Genomic DNA, 8,429 nt, shown 5'->3' with positions numbered 1-8,429 from the left:
GGGGGGGGAAGGGCACCCCTACATGCGCGTGGCCCATGCATATGCATGCAAGGGTGGTGTGCTATTTGAATAAGCAACACACGTCCTTGACGTGGCACGTGCCTCAGGAACCACACACATGGGCGGGAACGTCGAGGACCGGCTGCGTTCGTCCCCGAGACAGAGTCTTCGATGGGCGATCCCGTGACAGAACGGGCCTAGACTTGGTCTGTCATCTCGCGATGACATGCGCTAACTCGAATAAGCAGTTATTCCCTGTGTCCTACCCCCTCTAGGTGCCGAACAACTCCCTAGACCGCCGGGGCCACCGGAGGGGTGCCGGTCTCTAGAACAGGACAAGGCTCATCCGAAGAAGAAAACACAAGACGGTAATTATGATGTTCTAAGGTTGTTTGCCAAGCATGAAAGAAAACAAAAAAAAAGTATAATACATATTATCAAGAATGCACAAGAAGGAAAGAGATCTAGGTGGATGCTTTACCGAGAGCTGCTCTCGGAAAAGGTGGCAATTACCGAGAGCCGGGAATCGACCCTCGGTAACCACTGCTCTAATTTTTTCCCTTTCTCTTTTTGTCTTTTTTTGCACTATCTTTTTTGTATCTCATATTTTGTATGCTTTTACGACCAAAGTTTATAAATTACATGACTTTTGATGATTTCTTTCAAAACTCAACTTTAAAGAGTGTAAAGTAAAAAACATGAGAAGAAGCAGTTGTTGACAATGGCCTACCCCCTCTCTCGGTGCCCGTCAACTTCCTAGACCACCGGGGCCACCGGATAGCCCATGCATATATATGCGATGGCCTCCTTTGAGAGCACAAGAAGTTTCGAGGCCAACGGAGCAACAGGACCCGCACTTCCTGCACAAATCGGACACATTCCCTCTCGATACCCATAGACTATCTCGAAGAACGGGCCTAGACTTGGTCTGTCATCTCGCGATGACATGCACTAACACGTAGAAGCAGTTATTCATGAAGGACTACACCCTCTCAGTGCCGAATAACGCCCTAGACCGCCAGGGCCACCGGATGGGTGCTCGATATGGAGACCGCCCAAGAGGGAGGGAGGGCACCCGTACATGCGCGTGGCCATGCATATGCATGCAGGGGAGGTGTGCTATTTGAATAAGCAACGCACGTCCTTGACGTGGCACGTGCCTCAGAAACCACACACATGGGCGGGAACGTCGAGGACCGGCTGCGTTCGTCCCCGAGGCAGAGTCTTCGGTGGGCAGTTCCGTGACAGAACGGTGTCATGTCGCGATGACATGCACTAACACGAATAAGCAGTTATTCCCCGTGGCCTACCCCCTCTAGGTGTCGAACAATGCCCTAGACCGCCGGGGCCACCGGAGGGGTGCCGGTCTCTACAACCGGACGAGGCTCATCCGAAGAAGAAAACACTAGACGGTAATTATGATGTGCTAAGGTTGTTTGCCAAGCATGAAAGAAAACAACAACAAAAAAGTATAATACATATTATCGAGAATGCACAAGAAGGAAAGAGATCTAGGTGGATGCTTTACCGAGAGCTACTCTCAGAAAAGGTGGCAATTACCGAGAGCCAGGAATCGACCCTCGGTAAACACTGCTCTAATTTTTTCCCTTCTATTTTTGTCTTTTTTTTGCGCTATCTTTTTTGTATCTCATATTTCCTGTGCTTTTACGACCAAAGTTTATAAATTCCATGACTTTTTATGATTTCTTTCAAAACTCAACTTTAAAGAGTGTAAAGTAAAAAACATGAGAAGAAGCAGTTGTTGACCGTGGCCTACCCCCTCTCTCGGTGCCGGTAAACTTCCTAGACCACCGGGGCCACCGGATAGCCCATGCATATACATGCGATGGCCTCCTTTGAGAGCACAAGAAGTTTCGAGGCCAACGGAGCAACAGGACCCACACTTCCTGCACAAACCGGAAACATTCCCTCTCGATACCCATAGACTATCTCGAAGAATGGGCCTAGACTTGGTCTGTCATCTCGCGATGACATGCACTAACACGGAGAAGCAGTTATTCACCGTGGACTACACCCTCTCGGTGCCTAATAACGCCCTAGACCGCCAGGGCCACCGGCTGGGTGCTCGATATGGAGAACGCGCGAGGGGGGGGGGGTTGGCACCCGTACATGCGCGTGGCCCATGCATATGCATGGAGGGGCAATGTCCTATTTGAAAAAGCAACGCACATCCTTGACGTGGCACGTGCCTCAGAAATCACACACACGGGCGGGAACGTCGAGGACCGGCTGCGTTCGTCCCCGAGACAGAGTCTTCGGTGGGCGATCCCGTGACAGAACGGGCCTAGACTTGGTCTGTCATCTCGCGATGACATGCACTAACACGAAGAAGCAGTTATTCACCATGGACTACATCCTCTTGGTGCCGAATAATGCCCTAGACTGCCGGGGCCACCGGATGGGTACTCGATATGGATACAACTCGAGGGGGGCGGGCACCCCGACATGCGCGTGGCCCATTCATGCATATGCATGCAGGGGTGGTGTGCTATTTGAATAAGCAATGCACGTCCTTGACGTGACACGTGCCTCATAAAACAGAACAGGCCTAGACTTGGTATGTCATCTCGCGATGACATGCACTAACACGAAGAAGCAGTTATTCCCCGTGGCCTACCCCCTCTAGGTGCCGAACAACGCCCTACATCGCCGGGGCCATCAGAGCAACATGACCAGCACTTCCTGCACAAAACGGACACGTTCCGACACCATTAATAAAAATAAAACACCGGCATCCACCATTAAGAAGAAGGCCTATCACTTTGAATGTTCTCTGCTCAGGACAAGTGAACATTCAAAGTGTCCATCTCCTTAACAAGAGTGTAATGAATATCGAAGCTTACTGCATCTGGACTATCCCACTATTTAAATAGGTTTTGTTGCTTGTCTCTAGATGAGGTGGGACTAAACTTTGATGGTGCCCTAATCATTAACGAGAGCGACTCTCGGCACCTGCTCATTTACCGAGAGCTTGGATTCGACCCTCGGTAACCACTGCTTTACCGAGAGTCCTCTCGGCATAACTGCAATAGCCAAGTGCCTCCAACTTCCAGCGCATGCCTCTTTGTCGAGTGCTGCCCTCGGTAACATTTTGTTCCCAGTTCTGTTCATACTGTTTTTTGCTCGAGTTGGTGCCGCAAAAACATTTATACAATACTCAAACTTGCATTTCAAGTCACACAGGTTAACAACAAACTCACATAAGCATTAATCCATAAATAGTTCACACAAGCTTCATTTCAAATCACAAAGTAGCCCTTTAGTACAAGTGCCTACTTAATAATTAAACAACAAAGTGGTCTGCATGCATGCACCATATGATAAAAAGCAACACCACAATTATGAGAAACTGAAAGAGAATTATGAAGTTCTTCAACCCACTGAACCAGCTAAGCCGTGTCTGGCTTGCACCATTGCGTAATTCTGTTTTTCTCTTTTGCTTAAGCAAATACTGATTATGATGATACTCTGTCGTCTCTCTATTGTTGAATGAGGCGAAGGAGTTGCCTTCATAATGAAGTATTTGTTCATTGCATTCCGACCATGAATTGTAGACTCCTGGACACCGTCCTCTGTACACCACATACCACTTCATCTACAAAAGAAAAAGAAATAAGGCACATCATACATAATCAACATAAGCATTCATCACTCATACAATCAAAAGCATCGCAAGTGGCCATCCAAGTCCATATCAGCAAGTACATAACTATACCACTAAATAAACATCAAACTATCTAGGTGACTACTCCGAGGTGTAGTCGATGAAACCAGTGATCGTCGAGTCAGAGCACGTGGGGGCATCACTACAGGAATCAGCTACTTTGCCGTCTGCCACGGCGGATGGCAAAGGCATGAACAGCGGACGGCAAAGGCATTTGCCGTCAGCCGCGGACGGCAAAAGGCTCCGGCAAAGTAGGCTACGGTAAACAGCTACTTTGCCGTCTGCTTCCTGGCAGCTGACGGCAAAGGCCCTTTGCCGTCTGCGGCGGACGTCAAAGAGAGCGGACGGCAATAATTGCGCTGTCAGTCCGTTAAGTGGCTAATGGCAGGCCTTTGCCGTCCGCCGCTGACGGCAAAATTTCTAGTGTCTTTGCCGTCCGCCATATGATGTCATCTACATGTCACTACATGGCAGGTTCTTTGCCGTGTGCCACTGTAGGCAAACTGACCAAATGGGTCAGCTCCCAGGAAGCACAGCTAGATGCCACGTGTCTTCTTTGTCGTCCGCAGCAGACGGCAAAGAGCCCGTTGCCGTCGGTGGCAGACGGCAAAGAGCCTGCATATTGGCTCTTTTATCTTTTTTTATTAAATCCAACAATTTTCATCACAAATATATATGACATATATAGATATATTTCAAAAGGCCATTACAGAGCAAACATATAAGATATCCAACACATAACTTCATCATCCAACCATATATATTACATGCATAGTTCCATCATACATAACAAGTTCAACATAGAGGCATCCAACCATATATATTACAACAGTTTCATCCAACGATACATGCATAGTTCAACGATACAAAAGAAACATAGAAAGGGATAAGGAGCACTCCATCTATGCAAGCTTTCGTCAAGTGAATGAAATCTGCAAAATGAAAAATAAGAAAGTTAGAACAAGAAGAGTAGAACAAGAAGAAGAGTAGAACAAGAAGAAGACTAGAACAAGAAGAGTAGAACAAGAAGAAGACTAGAACAAGAAGAGTATATCATTTATGAGCTAACTTACGTGAAATGGATCATATATGAGCTAACTAGGTTGAAATGGGTCGTTTATGAGCTAGCTAAGGTGAAATGGATCATTTATGAGCTAACTTAGTTGAAATGGGTCGTTTATGAGCTAACTAAGGTCAAATGGATCGTTTTTTAGGTAACTAAGGTGAAATGGATCGTTTTTTAGCTAACTTAGGTGAAATGGATCATTTATGAGCTAACTTAGTTGAAATGGATCGTTTTTGAGCTAACTTAGGTGAAATGGATCATTTATGAGCTAATTTAGTTGAAATGGATCTTTTTGAGCTAACTTAGGTGAAATGGATCATTTAAGAGCTAATTTAGGTGAAATGGATCGTTTTTTAGCTAACTTGGTGAAATGGATCGTTTATGAGCTAAATTAGTTGAAATGGATCGTTTATGAGATAACCTAGGTAAGATGGGTCATTTTGGAGTTAACCTAGGTGAAATGGGTCATTTTAAAGCTAACGTAGGTAAAATGGATTATTTAGGAGCTAATCTAGGTAAAATGGGTCATTTTTGAGCTAACTTGGATGAACTAGATCATTTATAAGCTAACCTAGGTAAAATGGGTCATTTTAGAGCTAACTTAGGTAAAATGGATCATCTATGAGCTAACTAAGCTAATTATGCAATTTTTGACATAAGTAAGCTAAGTACATATCGTTTTAGAGCTAACTTAGGTAAAATGGATGGTTTTGGAGGTCAGTAAGCTTATTAAGTCATTTTGGAGGAGAAGAAGCTAAGTCTAGGTCATTATGGTAAGCATTGGAGGAAATAAAGCTAAGTCTAGGTCTTTATGCTTGTGTTAAGCAAAACACTAGATAAACTTACCAAGATCCAGGAGGTGTAGGAGCGGGGTGGCTCGTGTCGGTAGCTGGAGAAGGATCGTGCGATGCTTGTCTGGAGTTACGCTGCACCAAAGATCATTTCCAATGTCTTGTTAGCATGATGACACTTAAATGTTAAGACTAGCAAGTAATGTCCATTCAAATGAAACTCACCGTGGTCCCATGAGCAATCACTGGCATCGGCGGAGCGGTCTGACCTGTCTTCTCGCACACAGACTGCACATTTGGTTTTGACGACTCAGTCATACTAGTTAGTAATGAGACAAACACTACATGAATGTTTTGGCTAATCTGCAGAAGAAACTTACCACAAGGAGCTCGTACATGGCCCTTGCCTGCATGTCATTCCGTGCCCTCTCCTCCTCCATCATCTTTGTCGTCCTCTCCTCCAACTCCCGCTGCCACTCCGCCGCCTCCGCCAGAAGTTTCTCCGTTCTATCTCTCTCACTATGTATAGCAGCCTGCAACACCACTCACATGACCATTTGTAATCATTGATGGAAGCGCACACAATGTAATGGAGAAAGATAACTGAGTATGTATCACTAACCTTGATGGCGAGTTGCACTGGCCGTTGACGAGGCCTTATCTCAGGAGCGGAGCTCGACTGGCGCGCCTTGATCTCCGGGAGAGTGCTAGCACAACGGATAAGTCCATCTCCAATGGCTATGGAGCCATGGGACCTCCCGCCACCAGATATCATCAACAGCTCTGGATCAATGGGACCCTGGCTCGGGTTAAAGTCCTCCCCTTTCCTCGCCTTCCCCTCATCTCTATATCTCACGAGCTTGTTATGGGAGGAGATGTTGGTGAAGTTGTTTGCATCATCGAGGTCAGACTGAGAGAAAGCCTTGACTTTCTTGAAAGAGGCAGTGTGGGCCATGGCATACAGGTCGTACACCTCTGACACCTTATCCGCCTTATTGTAGCGTGCCTGAAAGAGAGAAACAATGAAAATTAGTAATTAAAGGGCTCAAGCTAGCATGATGAATGAATTGCATGAATCATGAAGCAAACCACATACCCAGTTGCGCCCGAACTGATATAAGTTGGAGCTGCCTTGATGGTGTGGCACACCTTCCATTTGGGCACGTTTGTCCTTGGCCTCGTTGTGGAGGGCTAGCCATTGTTTTGAGCACCACTCATCGACCAACACCTCCCAACAATCCATCCGATCCGCACACCATCTCGGAGGCGCCTAAGTTAGCAAATAGAAACTTGAGCGCTATGGCTAAGAATTACTAAACGAAGGAACTTAAGTAGAGAAGGCCTTAAGAATTACCTTCATGTACTGCTCCTTACTCAGGAACTTATCGCGGCACGCCGGCTTGGTCTTCTTGATACCACGCAAGGCGTAGTAGTCTCGAACAGCCTGCACCCGAGCCTCGTGCCATAAGTTCTGGAGTAGGCGCTTGCAGACGTTCTCGATAACATGTGCCGCGTCCTCCTCGTATCCCTCCTCACAACTGTAGAATGTCTGCAATCAAATGAGACAATATTGATTAGTACAATTAATAACTAGCTAGTTGAAGATTTTTAAATGTGTAAAGAAGAAATTACCCAGAACTTTCTGATCACCATGTCTGCCCTCGTGTCGCACACGACACCGTCGATAATCTCATCCGGCGGGGCCGGGGCAGCCACGTAGTGCTCCCAGCTCAATCCAAGCTCTGGAAGCCGACCCTCACCAGGCAAAGTGACAAACCCCGGGAAGTTTTGCCGGCAAAGAACTCCAAGGACGGAGTTGGGCCGGCGGACACTATGATGGTGGTCCCAACCCCTGCAGCATGACAAGGCCAACGCATTAGTTATTTGAAAAAACATGAATGCACAAGGTACAAAAATATTAAATGCACTTACATACCTCTCCCCATCAGGGAAAATCAACCACCTCTGCTCGCGGGTCACCGGCACGGACGGGAGCCGTGTAGCACCACGCTGGTAGACGGTGCCCCCCTCCTCCTCAAGATCAGTCGGCTCCCCGCCATCATCAGCATGGCCACTCGGCTCCTCGGGCTGATCCGGCCAGGTACCCCATTCGGGCGTGTGCTCCTCCGGGGTCACGTGGGCCGAACTCTCGTGGGCCGAAGGCCAGTCGACCCGAGGCTCGTGGGCCCAAGACCCGTGGACCGGAGGCTCGTGGACCAGAGTCTGTGTAGCCTCCTCCTTGGACGAGTCCACCCTAGCAGTCACGTGCTCGGGTGAAACAGCTGGGGGTGGCGGCGAGGAAGGCGCCGTAGCAGTCACCCTACCTCCTCTCCCACGACCACGTGCCCCACCTCCTCTCTTCCTACCTCGTCCCCTGCTGGGCACCGCGGTCGACGAAGAAGGGCCCGGCGGTGTGGCCATACTGTCCAGCAACGCTCGGCGGAGAGGTGCGTCTGGAATGGAAGACCTCAGACCACGCTCCCGACCAGCGCCCACCATCTTTCAACACCTGCCATGACAAACAGTAAACGAAATTAGTACAACATAAAAAAAGACCGACATGAATAATAATATATGTATCACTTAAGTGTATCATCATCAAGTACAACATAAAAAAATGTAATACCTGACACTACTAATAATCTCGATCAGTATCATCAATAAATGCATAATACCTGACACTACTAATGTAATACCTGACACTACTAATAATCTTGATGGTGTCAGGGTGTTGTTTCGGGGTCGGGGTCAGGGTGTCGGGTTAGGCTTAAATCTAAACCTAAAACTAAACTAAAACTAAACCTAAAACTAAAACTAAATCTAAACTAAAACTAAAAAGGAAAAAAACAGAAAAAAGGAGGGGGGCTCACCTGGGGCAGGGCCGGTG

This window comes from Triticum dicoccoides, chromosome 5B (genome assembly GCF_002162155.2).
Source record: "Triticum dicoccoides isolate Atlit2015 ecotype Zavitan chromosome 5B, WEW_v2.0, whole genome shotgun sequence".
NCBI classification, from domain to species: domain Eukaryota; kingdom Viridiplantae; phylum Streptophyta; class Magnoliopsida; order Poales; family Poaceae; genus Triticum; species Triticum dicoccoides.
Note: the sequence above shows the minus strand (reverse complement) of the source record.